We start from the raw sequence: 17,737 nt of genomic DNA on the forward strand, positions 1-17,737 counted from the left end.
CATCTGATCTAAATGAATCATTTACCTTCTCAGTCTGTCTTCAAGGCCTGCAGAATCCTACTAATTAAGCAGTCATTAGGTTCAGCGGTGTTGAACCAGGACAAAACATGCAGGACACCGGCCCTTGATTGATGACTCTGGACACCACTGCTGTAGACATAAAATCATATTTAAAGGTAGGCTCGGCAATTTTTCCAGACGTTTGCCAAAGTCCCTTTTTGAATAACTGTGCATGCGCAAGACCGTATGGCCTGCTCTTCCGCTCCTCAGGGGCATCACGTGAAAGAAATCTCACAAATCCACTGTGGTCTGGTGGCAGGTGAGGGTAGGACCAAATCTCTGACAAATCCCTTCTCTTCGGTGCAGATGGCAGGGATTGGTCAGAGTTTTTTCAGGCCTGCAGCTCCCACAGAGATGGATTTTTTAACTTCCTTTTCCTGAATACATCATGTATTTATTACTTCCAGGACGGAAGGACTATTGTATAGCAAAAAAAGTCTTTCTGAACAGAATTACCAACAATAGCTTTAAGTAGGCACAATGTCATGTTGGCGGTATGGCTGTGTGATGAAAGACATTGTCGGAGCACCTTCTGATTTTGGCAGCCAGCACATCCCTGATGGTCTAGTGGTCAGGATTCAGCGCTTTCACCGCTGTGGCCCGGGTTCGATTCCCGGTCAGGGAAGTCTCTGTTAGCTTTGCCTCCAGGTCCTTGTAGCTTGACTTTCGTCTAAACATAGTTGTTGGTGGCAAGTAGTTTTCCTCAACGTACACAAGGTGAAAACCTCTTAATTCTGTGTAGATAAATGGTGATTTTTCAAGTAAAAAGTCACCTTGTGTTTGTCAAGCAAAGTAAAGGAGTGCCATATTTTGACTTAGACACAAAATACCCCACTCCTCGAATAACTAATTGACCTCTTTACCCAACATAAAACATTTAGTACAACAAGCCTTGAGGATTGACTTTGGACACCACTCCTATAGATATGTTTAAAACTTAAGCCACCACAATGCCAAGCTCCAGTTAAGGCTGCAGAATGGAAGACATTGCTGGAACGCCTTCTGAACTTGGCAAGCATCGCATCCCTGATGGTCTAGTGGTCAGGATTCGGCGCTCTCACCGCCGCGGCCCGGGTTCGATTCCCGGTCAGGGAATGTCCTGTAGGTATTTACCGGTCAGAATTTTGTGGTTAGATCTTTGAAGCATTGATGGTATTCATCAACCACTTGAAGAAATCACAAATGCTCACAACCTTAACCCTATGAAAGAACAGTGAAATATCAAGTCCCCTGAAGAAAGTCTAACTAAAGTTGGAAAGTAAACAGCCTGTACCTGGACTGTATCTCCAGCTAAGAGTTAAACTGCAAAGTTTCTTCTCCTTAAAAAACCATAGACCTGACATGTCCATCTGCAGTCCTCCAGGGTTGGTCTATTAGACCAGCTCCAACACATCTGATCTAAATGAATCATTTACCTTCTCAGTCTGTCTTCAAGGCCTGCAGAATCCTACTAATTAAGCAGTCATTAGGTTCAGCGGTGTTGAACCAGGACAAAACATGCAGGACACCGGCCCTTGATTGATGACTCTGGACACCACTGCTGTAGACATAAAATCATATTTAAAGGTAGGCTCGGCAATTTTTCCAGACGTTTGCCAAAGTCCCTTTTTGAATAACTGTGCATGCGCAAGACCGTATGGCCTGCTCTTCCGCTCCTCAGGGGCATCACGTGAAAGAAATCTCACAAATCCACTGTGGTCTGGTGGCAGGTGAGGGTAGGACCAAATCTCTGACAAATCCCTTCTCTTCGGTGCAGATGGCAGGGATTGGTCAGAGTTTTTTCAGGCCTGCAGCTCCCACAGAGATGGATTTTTTAACTTCCTTTTCCTGAATACATCATGTATTTATTACTTCCAGGACGGAAGGACTATTGTATAGCAAAAAAAGTCTTTCTGAACAGAATTACCAACAATAGCTTTAAGTAGGCACAATGTCATGTTGGCGGTATGGCTGTGTGATGAAAGACATTGTCGGAGCACCTTCTGATTTTGGCAGCCAGCACATCCCTGATGGTCTAGTGGTCAGGATTCAGCGCTTTCACCGCTGTGGCCCGGGTTCGATTCCCGGTCAGGGAAGGCTCTGTTAGCTTTGCCTCCAGGTCCTTGTAGCTTGACTTTCGTCTAAACATAGTTGTTGGTGGCAAGTAGTTTTCCTCAACGTACACAAGGTGAAAACCTCTTAATTCTGTGTAGATAAATGGTGATTTTTCAAGTAAAAAGTCACCTTGTGTTTGTCAAGCAAAGTAAAGGAGTGCCATATTTTGACTTAGACACAAAATACCCCACTCCTCGAATAACTAATTGACCTCTTTACCCAACATAAAACATTTAGTACAACAAGCCTTGAGGATTGACTTTGGACACCACTCCTATAGATATGTTTAAAACTTAAGCCACCACAATGCCAAGCTCCAGTTAAGGCTGCAGAATGGAAGACATTGCTGGAACGCCTTCTGAACTTGGCAAGCATCGCATCCCTGATGGTCTAGTGGTCAGGATTCGGCGATCTCACCGCCGCGGCCCGGGTTCCATTCCCGGTCAGGGAATGTGCTGTAGGTATTTACCGGTCAGAATTTTGTGGTTAGATCTTTGAAGCATTGATGGTATTCATCAACCACTTGAAGAAATCACAAAAGCTCACAACCTTAACCCTATGAAAGAACAGTGAAATATCAAGTCCCCTGAAGAAAGTCTAACTAAAGTTGGAAAGTAAACAGCCTGTACCTGGACTGTATCTCCAGCTAAGAGTTAAACTGCAAAGTTTCTTCTCCTTAAAAAACCATAGACCTGACATGTCCATCTGCAGTCCTCCAGGGTTGGTCTATTAGACCAGCTCCAACACATCTGATCTAAATGAATCATTTACCTTCTCAGTCTGTCTTCAAGGCCTGCAGAATCCTACTAATTAAGCAGTCATTAGGTTCAGCGGTGTTGAACCAGGACAAAACATGCAGGACACCGGCCCTTGATTGATGACTCTGGACACCACTGCTGTAGACATAAAATCATATTTAAAGGTAGGCTCGGCATTTTTCCAGACGTTTGCCAAAGTCCCTTTTTGAATAACTGTGCATGCGCAAGACCGTATGGCCTGCTCTTCCGCTCCTCAGGGGCATCACGTGAAATAAATCTCACAAATCCACTGTGGTCTGGTGGCAGGTGAGGGTAGGACCAAATCTCTGACAAATCCCTTCTCTTCGGTGCAGATGGCAGGGATTGGTCAGAGTTTTTTCAGGCCTGCAGCTCCCACAGAGATGGATTTTTTAACTTCCTTTTCCTGAATACATCATGTATTTATTACTTCCAGGACGGAAGGACTATTGTATAGCAAAAAAAGTCTTTCTGAACAGAATTACCAACAATAGCTTTAAGTAGGCACAATGTCATGTTGGCGGTATGGCTGTGTGATGAAAGACATTGTCGGAGCACCTTCTGATTTTGGCAGCCAGCACATCCCTGATGGTCTAGTGGTCAGGATTCAGCGCTTTCACCGCTGTGGCCCGGGTTCGATTCCCGGTCAGGGAAGTCTCTGTTAGCTTTGCCTCCAGGTCCTTGTAGCTTGACTTTCGTCTAAACATAGTTGTTGGTGGTAAGCAGTTTTCCTCAACGTACACAAGGTGAAAACCTCTTAATTCTGTGTAGATAAATGGTGATTTTTCAAGTAAAAAGTCACCTTGTGTTTGTCAAGCAAAGTAAAGGAGTGCCATATTTTGACTTAGACACAAAATACCCCACTCCTCGAATAACTAATTGACCTCTTTACCCAACATAAAACATTTAGTACAACAAGCCTTGAGGGTTGAATTTGGACACCACTCCTATAGATATGTTTAAAACTTAAGCCACCACAATGCCAAGCTCCAGTTAAGGCTGCAGAATGGAAGACATTGCTGGAACGCCTTCTGAACTTGGCAAGCATCGCATCCCTGATGGTCTAGTGGTCAGGATTCGGCGCTCTCACCGCCGCGGTCCAGGTTCGATTCCCGGTCAGGGAATGTCCTGTAGGTATTTACCGGTCAGAATTTTGTGGTTAGATCTTTGAAGCATTGATGGTATTCATCAACCACTTGAAGAAATCACAAATGCTCACAACCTTAACCCTATGAAAGAACAGTGAAATATCAAGTCCCCTGAAGAAAGTCTAACTAAAGTTGGAAAGTAAACAGCCTGTACCTGGACTGTATCTCCAGCTAAGAGTTAAACTGCAAAGTTTCTTCTCCTTAAAAAACCATAGACCTGACATGTCCATCTGCAGTCCTCCAGGGTTGGTCTATTAGACCAGCTCCAACACATCTGATCTAAATGAATCATTTACCTTCTCAGTCTGTCTTCAAGGCCTGCAGAATCCTACTAATTAAGCAGTCATTAGGTTCAGCGGTGTTGAACCAGGACAAAACATGCAGGACACCGGCCCTTGATTGATGACTCTGGACACCACTGCTGTAGACATAAAATCATATTTAAAGGTAGGCTCGGCAATTTTTCCAGACGTTTGCCAAAGTCCCTTTTTGAATAACTGTGCATGCGCAAGACCGTATGGCCTGCTCTTCCGCTCCTCAGGGGCATCACGTGAAAGAAATCTCACAAATCCACTGTGGTCTGGTGGCAGGTGAGGGTAGGACCAAATCTCTGACAAATCCCTTCTCTTCGGTGCAGATGGCAGGGATTGGTCAGAGTTTTTTCAGGCCTGCAGCTCCCACAGAGATGGATTTTTTAACTTCCTTTTCCTGAATACATCATGTATTTATTACTTCCAGGACGGAAGGACTATTGTATAGCAAAAAAAGTCTTTCTGAACAGAATTACCAACAATAGCTTTAAGTAGGCACAATGTCATGTTGGCGGTATGGCTGTGTGATGAAAGACATTGTCGGAGCACCTTCTGATTTTGGCAGCCAGCACATCCCTGATGGTCTAGTGGTCAGGATTCAGCGCTTTCACCGCTGTGGCCCGGGTTCGATTCCCGGTCAGGGAAGTCTCTGTTAGCTTTGCCTCCAGGTCCTTGTAGCTTGACTTTCGTCTAAACATAGTTGTTGGTGGTAAGCAGTTTTCCTCAACGTACACAAGGTGAAAACCTCTTAATTCTGTGTAGATAAATGGTGATTTTTCAAGTAAAAAGTCACCTTGTGTTTGTCAAGTAAAGGAGTGCCATATTTTGACTTAGACACAAAATACCCCACTCCTCGAATAACTAATTGACCTCTTTACCCAACATAAAACATTTAGTACAACAAGCCTTGAGGATTGACTTTGGACACCACTCCTATAGTAATACTTAAGCCACCACAATGCCAAGCTCCAGTTAAGGCTGCAGAATGGAAGACATTGCTGGAACGCCTTCTGAACTTGGCAAGCATCGCATCCCTGATGGTCTAGTGGTCAGGATTCGGCGCTCTCACCGCCGCGGCCCGGGTTCGATTCCCGGTCAGGGAATGTCATGTAGGTATTTACCGACCAGAATTTTGTGGTTAGATCTTTGAAGCATTGATGGTATTCATTAACCACTTGAAGAAACCACAAATGCTCACACCCCTTAGCCCCTATATATAGGAGGCAGATAACCGTTTTATACTTCCATGTTGCCTGTACAGCCTCCCTCCTTCCGTACACCTCGGCCCCTCCTAAACATGCATAGTTAAATAAGCTACGGTCCGTAGTTGTGGTCGTGTAGTGCAGTTTCAGACATGTTGGCACTATGCTGGGTGGGCAAATAAGCCATTAACCAATGGAAAACAGGCCCGTACACCATCCCTCCTTCTGTACGCCTAATTTTTTCCACAGTAAGGTCAAAAAACAGATACTGCAGGACATAGGAGGGGGCTACCTGTTCTAAAGTGGGCTTGTTTTGATCCTCTTAAATTAAACTTTGGTTTGGAACCAAGTTCGGTACACTTCTTTTTAGGAGGCCCTGATTAAGGCCTCATTAAGGTGAAAAAAACAGCTGCTGGGAGACAAAAGAAACAGCCACATGTGCTCAGGTGGGCTTGTTTCGATCGTCTCGATTCACTGTTTCGTTTGGTACCAAGTTTGTGAGGCTACGATGCTGCTTTGCTAAACAGTGGCACAAAACACACTTCTTTTTAGGAGGCCCTGATTAAGGCCTCATTAAGGTCAAAAACCAGCTGCTGGCAGACAAAGGAAAGAGCTAGATTGGCTCGAGTGGGCTCGTTTCGATCGTCTCCATTTACTGTTTCGTTTGGTACCAAGTTTGTGAGGCTACAATGCTGCTTTGCTAAACAGTGGCACAAAACACTACTTTCTAGGCGGCTCCGTTGAGGCCTCCTAAGCAAGGTGAAAAAACCAGCTGCTGGCAGACAAATGAAAGAGCTAGATGGGCTCGAGTGGGCTCGTTTTGATCGTCTCCATTGACTCTTTCGTTTGGTACCAAGTTTGTGAGGCTACGATGCTGCTTTGCTAAACAGTGGCACAAAACACTGCTTTCTAGGCGGCTCCATTGAGGCCTCCTAAGCAAGGTGAAAAAACCAGCTGCTGGCAGACAAAGGAAAGAGCTAGATGGGCTCGAGTAGGCTCGTTTCGATGGTCTCCATTGACTCTTTCGTTTGGTACCAAGTTTGTGAGGCTACGATGCTGCTTTGCTAAACAGTGGCACAAAACACTGCTTTCTAGGCGGCTCCATTGAGGCCTCCTAAGCAAGGTGAAAAACCCAGCTGCTGGGAGACAAAGGAAAAAGCTACATGGGCTCAAGTGGGCTTGTTTCGATCGTCTCCATTTACTGTTTTGTTTGGTACCAAGTTTGTGAGGCTATGATGCTCCTTTGCTAAACAGTGGCACAAAACACTGCTTTCTAGGCGGCTCCATTGAGGCCTCCTAAGCAAGGTGAAAAAAACAGCTGCTGGGAGACAAAGGAAAAAGCTACATGGGCTCAAGTGGGCTTGTTTTGATCGTCTCTATTTACTGTTTCGTTTGGTACCAAGTTTGTGAGGCTACGATGCTCCTTTGCTAAACAGTGGCACAAAACACTGCTTTTTAGGAGGCCCTGATTAAGGCCTCATTAAGGTCAAAAACAAGCTGCAGGCAGACAAAAGAAAGAGCGAGATGGGCTCGAGTGGGCATGTTTCGATCGTCGCCATTGACTCTTTTGTTTGGTACCAAGTTTGTTACCCTTTGTTGCTCCTATGCTGAACAGTGGCACAAAACACACTGCTTCTCTGTGTTTTGTGCATCTCTTTTTCATACTTCAAACGGTTGCCATTCTTAGACGCAAGCACCCAGAGGCACAAAAATCACAGACGGCGGTTGAGGGCTAAGCTAGAACTCATATCTAAATTTTGGTATCACTGCGCATAAATAAACCTTTCTGCCTCAGCTTTTGAGACTCAAATACTGTCTTGAGCCCTTAGGAAGTTGGCTGATTTTTTCGGGGCAATCAGCTTTTGTTGTTTTTTTTTCACAGGAGGCTGATTTTAACATATTTTGTAGGTGACCTTATGAGGAGCAGAACCTGTGATTTTGAACTCCCTGGGTGGTTCCACATGGGCACAGTGGGGTCAAAAGGTGAAAATGTGCAACCTTTGATGGCACACAGCTCACACACGGTTTGTCTGTTCCAGCTCCAACTCGGCATACAGGAACCCCTTTGAGGCATCTACCAACAGGGAAGAGCTCATACATGTATCCCCTTCCTATTGCTACTTCCTTTTTGCAATGAGATAAGAAGATGTGGTTAGTGGCATGTTGTAGAGCACTTCCAGGAAATGAGCATTTATAAGTTTGGTCCAAATCCATGAGCTGCAAAGGCCTCAATTATCAAAAATCAAATATTGCTTGGCTGGTGGCATAGCTCCAGAAACAAAACGGGCCCAGATTTCCACTCTTGGCCATATGCTGCAGTACCATTTCCCACCACCATTGGTGCTATTGATATTTGGACCGGCCTGTACACCATCCCTCCTTCTGTACACCTTGGCCCCTAAAAAACGCGCATAATTAAATAAGCCACGGTCTCGGCCAATAGCAGAAGCTTCCCCACTTGTCCCTTCCCACCCGTAGTTGGTTCGTGCAGTGCTCTTTCCGACACGTTGGTGGCGCTATGCTGGGTGGGCTAATAAGCCATTGTAAAGCATTGGAACCAGTTCCGTACAGCATCCCTCCTTCCGTACACCTTAGCCCCTAAAAAACGCGCATAATTAAATAAGCCACGGTCTCGGCCAATAGCAGAAGCTTCCCCACTTTTCCCTTCCCGCCCGTAGTTGGTTCGTGCAGTGCTCTTTCCGACACGTTGGTGGCGCTATGCTGGGTGGGCTAATAAGCCATTGTAAAGCAATGGAACCAGTTCCGTACAGCCTTCCTCCTTCTGTACACCTTGGCCCCTAAAAAACGTGCATAATTAAATAAGCCACGGTCTCGGGCCACGGTCTCGACCCTATGAAAGAACAGTGAAATATCAAGTCCCCTGAAGAAAGTCTAACTAATGTTGGAAAGTAAACAGCCTGTACCTGGACTGTATCTCCAGCTAAGAGTTAAACTGCAAAGTTTCTTCTCCTTAAAAAAACCATAGACCTGACATGTCCATCTGCAGTCCTCCAGGGTTGGTCTATTAGACCAGCTCCAACACATCTGATCTAAATGAATCATTTACCTTCTCAGTCTGTCTTCAAGGCCTGCAGAATCCTACTAATTAAGCAGTCATTAGGTTCAGCGGTGTTGAACCAGGACAAAACATGCAGGACACCGGCCCTTGATTGGTGACTCTGGACACCACTGCTGTAGACATAAAATCATATTTAAAGGTAGGCTCGGCAATTTTTCCAGACGTTTGCCAAAGTCCCTTTTTGAATAACTGTGCATGCGCAAGACCGTATGGCCTGCTCTTCCGCTCCTCAGGGGCATCACGTAAAAGAAATCTCACAAATCCACTGTGGTCTGGTGGCAGGTGAGGGTAGGACCAAATCTCTGACAAATCCCTTCTCTTCGGTGCAGATGGCAGGGATTGGTCAGAGTTTTTTCAGGCCTGCAGCTCCCACAGAGATGGATTTTTTAACTTCCTTTTCCTGAATACATCATGTATTTATTACTTCCAGGACGGAAGGACTATTGTATAGCAAAAAAAGTCTTTCTGAACAGAATTACCAACAATAGCTTTAAGTAGGCACAATGTCATGTTGGCGGTATGGCTGTGTGATGAAAGACATTGTCGGAGCACCTTCTGATTTTGGCAGCCAGCACATCCCTGATGGTCTAGTGGTCAGGATTCAGCGCTTTCACCGCTGTGGCCCGGGTTCGATTCCCGGTCAGGGAAGTCTCTGTTAGCTTTGCCTCCAGGTCCTTGTAGCTTGACTTTCGTCTAAACATAGTTGTTGGTGGTAAGCAGTTTTCCTCAACGTACACAAGGTGAAAACCTCTTAATTCTGTGTAGATAAATGGTGATTTTTCAAGTAAAAAGTCACCTTGTGTTTGTCAAGTAAAGGAGTGCCATATTTTGACTTAGACACAAAATACCCCACTCCTCGAATAACTAATTGACCTCTTTACCCAACATAAAACATTTAGTACAACAAGCCTTGAGGATTGACTTTGGACACCACTCCTATAGATATGTTTAATACTTAAGCCACCACAATGCCAAGCTCCAGTTAAGGCTGCAGAATGGAAGACATTGATGGAACGCCTTCTGAACTTGGCAAGCATCGCATCCCTGATGGTCTAGTGGTCAGGATTCGGCGCTCTCACCGCCGCGGCCCGGGTTCGATTCCCGGTCAGGGAATGTCATGTAGGTATTTATCGTCCAGAATTTTGTGGTTAGATCTTTGAAGCATTGATGGTATTCATCAACCACTTGAAGACACCACAAATGCTCACAACCTTAACCCTATGAAAGAACAGTGAAATATCAAGTCCCCTGAAGAAAGTTTAACTAAAGTTGCAATGTAAACAGACTGTACCTCCAGCTAAGAGTTAAACTGCAAAGTTTCTTCTCCTTAAAAACCATAGACCTGACATGTCAATCTGCAGTCCTCCAGGTCTGGTCTATTAGACTTAGACAAGCTCCAACACATCTGCAATTTTTCCAGAAGTTGCCATATATTGACTTAGATACTAAATTCCCCACATATTCTTCTATTCTCGTTTTACATCGGTAAAACGAGAATAGAAGAAAGACGAGATAGAATAACCCTTTATTGTCCTTTATAAAGATGCTTAAGATAAATTATTGCTCCCCATCACATTAAACCTCTTACCTAATAGGGATTGAGAGAATCGGTTTAGTTTTTTAACACTAGTCCCTGGCAAACTCTAGTGTTGAGAATTTGGACTTTGCGGAATGTGGTGGCATGGCAGCAACAGATGGCATTTCTAATTCAGGCACTTCATTAGCGCCACATCATCATTCTCACAGGTCAAGAAGGCCCACTGGCTGGTTTGCAGGTTTAATTGGTTCTATCACATTTGGCTAGGAGCCTGTGAACACACTGATCAGTCATGCAGCTTCTATAATATGGACAGTGTTAAAGTGCAATGAACTAAATCTCTCAGCAGCATGCAAGGCCGCTGGAGGAATCAAGAGCATAATAGGGGTCAGAATCTTTTATGATTCAGCTGTAATTAACTGAAGCACATGCAAAGAATGCAGCACTTACTACTGGCATTGTCTCATAGCTCTCAAATATCAGCTTTGTGGTGTTTGTCTGAGTGGAATAAAGCAGTAAGGAATCTGTCAACATTTTTAAAGGCCTGCAAATATTAGCAGAAGAATTTTTTCATGCTTTAATTTTTGTTTTATGTAGTCAAAGCAGACTGCATTATTCTGCCAAATTAAATTCAGAGCATCTGTAATACATTTAGTACATCTGTAAGACAATGTATTTAGTCAGCAATTTTCCTGACAGTGGGGAAAAACATGTTGCACATGCACATTTTTTATTCATGTATTTATTTTCTCTTGGGTTCTGTTTTGAAGAACCTAAACAAATAAATGTACTCATTGGTACAAAGGATAAAAGTAACTTTTTTTTTCTTCCAGCTTTTGTCCAGTTTTACACAAAAAATATAGACATACAGATGTGGACAAATTTGTTAGTAACCCTCTGTTAATAGAAGAAAAGCCCATAATGGTCCCTAAAATAATTTGAAACTGACTAAACTAATTATAAAAAAAAAATAAAAAAAATACTGCAAATCAGTCATTGCTTTTGAATTGTGGTTCAAAAATGAAACCGGCCTGGAAAAAAGTGATTTTACTTGTAACTTAATATTTTGTTGCACAACCTTTTGAGGAAATCACTGCAATCAAACAATATCTGTAACTGTCAACTACACTTTAGCACGTTTCAGTAAGTATTTTGACTCATTTCTTGTAAACAAACTGCTCGATTTGTTTCCAGTTTCAAGGGTGCCTTCTCCAGTTGGCATGTTTCATATGGGGCTAAAATAGTAGCTTTAACATTTGCAAATGTGTGTGGAGAGTTGTGTGTCTGTATCTCGATTTGTGCGTGTGCAGTGGGATTTGTAAATGTGTGAGAAGATTTGAGTGTCTGTACAACAATCTGCAAATGTGTAAAACTACTTGTGTGTAATCCGTTTTGCAAATGTGTAAAAAATCCACAAATCTGTATTCAGATCTGCAAATGTGTACAGAGATTTGCAAATGTGTAAAAAATCCACAAACCTGTATTCAGATCTGCAAATGTGTACAGAGATTTGCAAATGTGTAAAAAATCCACAAATCTGTATTCAGATCTGCAAATGTGTACAGAGATTTGCAAATGTGTAAAAAATCCACAAATCTGTATTCAGATCTGCAAATGTGTACTGAGATTCGCAAATGTGTAGATCAATCTGTAAGCACACACAGAGACACTTGTGTCTGAAGTGTTTTTGCTTCAAGACCCAGAAATACAGACAAATCATTGGTTACAAGTCAAGCGGTTTTTCGGTTGGTTCTCTTTACACACGTGATTTTTGCTACTGTTCTGCCGCGTGAGATGCACAAATGCGTGGAAGGATTTGTATGCGTATCTTTTCGATTTTTGTCCCCTTGCGCAGACTCACAGGCTCAAAGGCTCACATACTGCCCTGAGCGCAGGCTCACAGGCACCCAGGCTGCCTCTTCCGGCTGTGGGAGGTCACGTGACTTTCAAGGATTTTACCAAAGCGTTTTGCTTCCAGACGGCTGATAAGGCAACTTGTTATAACTATATAACTTTCTCCCTTTAACGGCAAAGGTTTCTTGTTTTAATGAAAGACTTATCTTGCTAAAACCAGATAATTGTCTCATCATAACAACGCAACATACCCCGGCATCAGCTCGCGGGATATTTGAGTGTCATGGAGAAGAGGAGAGACGGAGGGGCGCCTTTTATTTCTTTTTAAAAAGTCGTCATTTGTCGGAGGAATGTATTTCTGCACTGAGGAGTGACAAGGTAAGTCGTGCATATACAGCAAGTCCTCTACTTGAAATTTTATCAATTCGGCAGTTATTTATATTTAACAACTATGCTATGGAAACAAGTTGCAGCCCTGTAGTACAGTCTCTGGCTCTGTTTACACGGTGAAAACAGGTTTGCGTTGCCTTTGTACTCTCCATTTACACACTACAAGGTTTAACTGTTGCTTAGGGGGGGCTTTCAGCTATAGCTGTGGGTTTATTTACAACAGTTTGCAGCCGAAACAGTCCTCCGCGGTGCCAGCCGCTGTTTTCTTCTTCTGGGCAATTTGACCCGGAGCTTCAAAAATCACAGCACTACTAGTGGTGCGTCATGGGAATTACACCGTTTAAGTACTCTAAACAGGGCCTGTGACTGCAGGTTTGAGCAATTAAACATTGATCCAGTCTAACCTTTAATCACAATTTTAAACAGTAGCTATTCTTCTTCTGATGGGAATTCTGTAAAAGTACTTTTTAAAATTCCCATAAACAAAAACATTTAGGTAGGAGGACCAGGATTAAGATAGCTACATTAAAAATACAGCCAGAAAATCATGAATGTTCTCTTTTGCATCTTAGAATGCCTGTGCATTTGATCTGACACAAAATTTAAATACTTGAAAACTTTGAATTTGGAATATTTAGATTCTCACATTTAGCAGAAATAAAATTTCAAGTAGAGGACTTGCTGTATATGCACGACTTACCTTGTCACTCCTCAGTGCAGAAATACATTCCTCCGACAAATGACGACTTTTTAAAAAGAAATAAAAGGCGCCCCTCCGTCTCTCCTCTTCTCCATGACACTCAAATATCCCGCGAGCTGATGCCGGGGTATGTTGCGTTGTTATGATGAGACAATTATCTGGTTTTAGCAAGATAAGTCTTTCATTAAAACAAGAAACCTTTGCCGTTAAAGGGAGAAAGTTATATAGTTATAACAAGTTGCCTTATCAGCCGTCTGGAAGCAAAACGCTTTGGTAAAATCCTTGAAAGTCACGTGACCTCCCACAGCCGGAAGAGGCAGCCTGGGTGCCTGTGAGCCTGCGCTCAGGGCAGTATGTGAGCCTTTGAGCCTGTGAGTCTGCGCAAGGGGACAAAAATCGAAAAGATACGCATACAAATCCTTCCACGCATTTGTGCATCTCACGCGGCAGAACAGTAGCAAAAATCACGTGTGTAAAGAGAACCAACCGAAAAACCGCTTGACTTGTAACCAATGATTTGTCTGTATTTCTGGGTCTTGAAGCAAAAACACTTCAGACACAAGTGTCTCTGTGTGTGCTTACAGATTGATCTACACATTTGCGAATCTCAGTACACATTTGCAGATCTGAATACAGATTTGTGGATTTTTTACACATTTGCAAATCTCTGTACACATTTGCAGATCTGAATACAGATTTGTGGATTTTTTACACATTTGCAAATCTCTGTACACATTTGCAGATCTGAATACAGGTTTGTGGATTTTTTACACATTTGCAAATCTCTGTACACATTTGCAGATCTGAATACAGATTTGTGGATTTTTTACACATTTGCAAAACGGATTACACACAAGTAGTTTTACACATTTGCAGATTGTTGTACAGACACTCAAATCTTCTCACACATTTACAAATCCCACTGCACACGCACAAATCGAGATACAGACACACAACTCTCCACACACATTTGCAAATGTTAAAGCTACTATTTTAGCCCCATAGTTTCAGCTCCTTCCACAGATAGGGTTTAGATCAGGACTCATAGGAGGCCTCTTCAGAATATTCCAATATTTCACTCTTAGCCATTTTTGGGTGGTTCAAGCTGTGTGTTTCGAGTCATTATCCTGTTGGAAGACCCATGATCTGCTAAGCTTTCTGACTCTAGGCAGCACGTTTCTCTTCAAAGTACCTTGATCGTTTTGTGAGTTCATTGAACACCACACAGATTTGGGACACCCAGTGCCAGATACACCAAAGCAGCCCCAGAACATAACCAAACTTCTTCCATGTTTCACGGTAGGGACAGTGTTATTTTCTAGGTATGCTTTATTTTTGCAGCTATGAACATAGAGCTGATTAATCTTGCCATAGCGCTCCAGTTTTGTCTCATCTGTCCAAAAGGAAATTCTTCTAGATGCTATTTGAGTTTTCAGTATGCATTGTGGCAAATTCCAGTGTTGCCTTTTTATGATTTTCTTTAAACTATAGTGTCTAATGTGAAGTCCAGTTTGGCCAAACCAATGATACGATCTGACGTTGATGCACCTTGACCTTGAAATTCACCTATACTTCATTTGGAGGTTGTTCTGGGTCCTTTGGTAACCATTTGTAAGATCTTTCTCTTCAATTTGTCATCAATTTTTTGTCCTGCAACCACATCCAGGGAGGGTGGCTACAGTCTTAGACAACGTTATTGCCTTTTTGTATGTACAGAGTGCATACAGAACGAAATTTAGTTGCATACGGCTTTCAACAGTATAATGGGATTGCAGGTGGAACAAGACAACATTACAATACAAAGTGCAGCATTGATCAGATGTAACAATGCAGGAGAAAAAAACAGAAAAGAACAGTGTACAGAAGAATGTTCAGTTTATGTGCAAACATAATGGTGTAAAAAGGCATTTGTATGTAAAAGTATGGTGCAGTGCAAACAAGATGTGCAAAAATGCAGTAAACGTTGAGTTGTGTACTATTTAAAAGGATAATAGAAGTTCGGCAACGTTGGTAACGCCAAATAAGGATGCAAAATATATGGATGTAAAATTATTATGTTGTCAAATATGATACATTTTATGAATATAACATCAGAAAAACTTCACAGTACTTCAACTGCACTTGACTTTTATGTTATTTTCGTCAAGTTGCCGGATGATGCCAGGGTGGGGTTCATCATCATAATGTATAACACACCACTGTCCAATGTGTTGGTCTTCAATGGCAGATGCTGTCACTGATTCAGATTTTTACTGATCTGCTGATTTTTCAGATAACCTCATATTACCCTCTAATATAGAAAGGATTTCTGGATCAGTGTGTGCTTCTGTACCTTTTTGTGTCACTGCTCTGTCTTTTCAAACCCCCAGTCAGTCGTGGCAGATGACCGTTCACACTTAGCCAGGTTCCCCATATAGATATTAGTTCCTCAAACTAATATCTATATGGGGCCACTTTGGCATCATGAAGTCATTAAAAGGGCCGCTTGCATGTGTAGAGACGATACTTTTCCTTTCATAATTTCATTCTAGTTCACACAGTAGTATAAAAAATGCACAGTAACATAAAAGTAGCGCCCTTAGGCCCAGTTTATACAGTTTATCTGCAAAAAAAGTTGATATTGGGGTGAGTTACACTTACAGGAGGCACAGTTTTAGCCACTTTAAAAGGATATATGCCTCTACTTTATGACATGATATGCCTTTTTTTTGGCTCTTGAGGGCCGGATAATTTACCTTGACGGACTGGATTTGGCCCGCGGGCCTTGAGTTTGACACCTGTGCTCTAGAGGTTTCTTCCTGTTAAAGGGGAGTTTTTCTCTCCACTGTCACTACCTGCATGCCCAGTATGAGGGATTATTACAAAGCCATCAACAATGTAGACGACTGTCCACTGTGGCTGTACGCTCTTTCAGGATGAGTGAATGCTGCCTGCCAAGACTCGATGCAATCTGTTGGGTTTCCTTAGACAGGAAACTGTTTGACCAACTTTGTAAAGTGCCTTGAGATGACATGTGTTGTCAATTGGCACTATATAAATACAATTAGATTGAATTAAACTGATGGTCATTGGTGTTACCCATAACACAGTTAACATCAGTGACAGTAAAACCAGTGACACTTTTCATGAAACATGCATTTTGCAAAATGGCTGCTACAGAGCATGAAACCACATGTTGTCCATCATGATCTATTCACTAAATTATGTAGTTTAATATATTTGTATTGATTTTGTTTGCACACCAGTGACACCAACTAAAAGCTTTATTTAAAATCATGAGAGAAATGTTAATATTTCTGAAAACTGAAAATAATAATAATAATAATAATAAATTTTATTTAAAAAGGCGTCTTTCTGGACATTCAAGGTCACCGTACAAAAGATAAAACACAACGTCAGAAACAAAGTCGAAACACAGAACTTTTAGAAAAATACAAAGGCTGAGGCAGGGAAATTGATATTACAGAGAATAGGCAATCTTAAACAGATGAGTTTTGAGTTGTGATTTGAAATGGAGAAATGAGTCCGTGTTTCTAAGTAGGGGTGGTAGAGAGTTCCAGAGGCGGGGGGCAGAGCGGCTGAATGCTATGAGGATCTGAGAGCACGGGATGGGGTGGTGACATGCAGGAGGCCTGACAGATATGGGGGGAGGTAGTGAAGGGCCTTGAATGTTACCATGAGAATTGAATGCGGAACTGCACGGAGAACCAGTGGAGCTGGTTTTTGAGAAAGGTCAAAGAGGAGAGAGTTGCAATAATCCAGTCGAGAGGTGACGAGGCTGTGGACAAGCATGGCGGCAGTGTGTGGGGAAAGGGAGGGATGGAGGCGGTTGATGCAGGCTCTATCCAAATACTCTTAAAAATTGCTTGTAGCTCCTTTTCCTAGCTCTTGTTGCTTGACTTTTCACGGGGTCAACAGTAAGAACTCTATCATGGGAAGAAAACGAGCTTTGGATTGTTGTGCCAAATTTGGACAGCCTTTAGGACTGACATCGTTACGTGACAGAAATGCACATGGATGATGCAAGTCAAATCTGGGCCTACAGCCTTCCGAAAATGAACTTCAAAGTGCGCCCTGTCTTCTCTCTGGACATTTTCTTTGATTTCCGTGAGGGGGCGCCGAGAAACAGTGGGGCGCCGGATTCTTTTTGGGGTAGGGGAGCTGTGGGACTACTGTGTCACCTTGCGCTTGAACGCAGGTGCACGTACTCAATTTAGTCACACAGTAATGTCAGTGCATACTTTTAAGTGGCATTTTTAGTGTCTTGTAACATTGGGAGTTTCAGCACAGACCACTCATTCCTCTTCCTCCCTGTTTGAAAAGAGCGCTTTGCAGTCTGTGCATTCTCCCCACTGTGTTTATCCCTTACGCACAGGGCAGAACTGAAAAGAATTGTTTCCGCTCCCCTCACCGCCTCAACCGGGTATCATTGAACATAAATGATGAAGGGACCAGACAATCTGTTCCCAAAATAGCACATTGTTGTTGTTTTTCTATAGCCATCTAGGCTGTGCAGAAAAGTGATGCATGGTGTAGTGGAGAGCCTAAAGGGCTGCGCCTATACTCATAAAATTTGGGGAAATGTC

General features: G+C 42.8%; 8 non-coding genes across 8 annotated transcripts; all 8 read left to right on the plus strand.

The window, feature by feature from the left end:
* The first annotated feature begins 613 nt into the window (after positions 1 to 613).
* On the plus strand, positions 614 to 685 carry trnae-uuc. The gene has a single exon. It is a non-coding gene; the product is annotated as a tRNA-Glu (tRNA).
* Positions 686 to 1,083: 398 nt separating this feature from the next.
* Positions 1,084 to 1,155, plus strand: trnae-cuc. The gene has a single exon. It is a non-coding gene; the product is annotated as a tRNA-Glu (tRNA).
* Positions 1,156 to 2,063: 908 nt separating this feature from the next.
* Positions 2,064 to 2,135, plus strand: trnae-uuc. The gene has a single exon. It is a non-coding gene; the product is annotated as a tRNA-Glu (tRNA).
* A 1,377-nt stretch (positions 2,136 to 3,512) lies between these two features.
* trnae-uuc lies at positions 3,513 to 3,584 on the plus strand. Its single transcript has one exon. It is a non-coding gene; the product is annotated as a tRNA-Glu (tRNA).
* Positions 3,585 to 4,962: 1,378 nt separating this feature from the next.
* Positions 4,963 to 5,034, plus strand: trnae-uuc. Its single transcript has one exon. It is a non-coding gene; the product is annotated as a tRNA-Glu (tRNA).
* Positions 5,035 to 5,420: 386 nt separating this feature from the next.
* Positions 5,421 to 5,492, plus strand: trnae-cuc. The gene has a single exon. It is a non-coding gene; the product is annotated as a tRNA-Glu (tRNA).
* Positions 5,493 to 9,246: 3,754 nt separating this feature from the next.
* Positions 9,247 to 9,318, plus strand: trnae-uuc. The gene has a single exon. It is a non-coding gene; the product is annotated as a tRNA-Glu (tRNA).
* A 393-nt stretch (positions 9,319 to 9,711) lies between these two features.
* trnae-cuc lies at positions 9,712 to 9,783 on the plus strand. Its single transcript has one exon. It is a non-coding gene; the product is annotated as a tRNA-Glu (tRNA).
* The last annotated feature ends 7,954 nt before the right edge of the window (positions 9,784 to 17,737 follow it).

Source organism: Fundulus heteroclitus, unplaced genomic scaffold, assembly GCF_011125445.2.
Source record: "Fundulus heteroclitus isolate FHET01 unplaced genomic scaffold, MU-UCD_Fhet_4.1 scaffold_347, whole genome shotgun sequence".
NCBI classification, from domain to species: Eukaryota; Metazoa; Chordata; class Actinopteri; order Cyprinodontiformes; family Fundulidae; genus Fundulus; species Fundulus heteroclitus.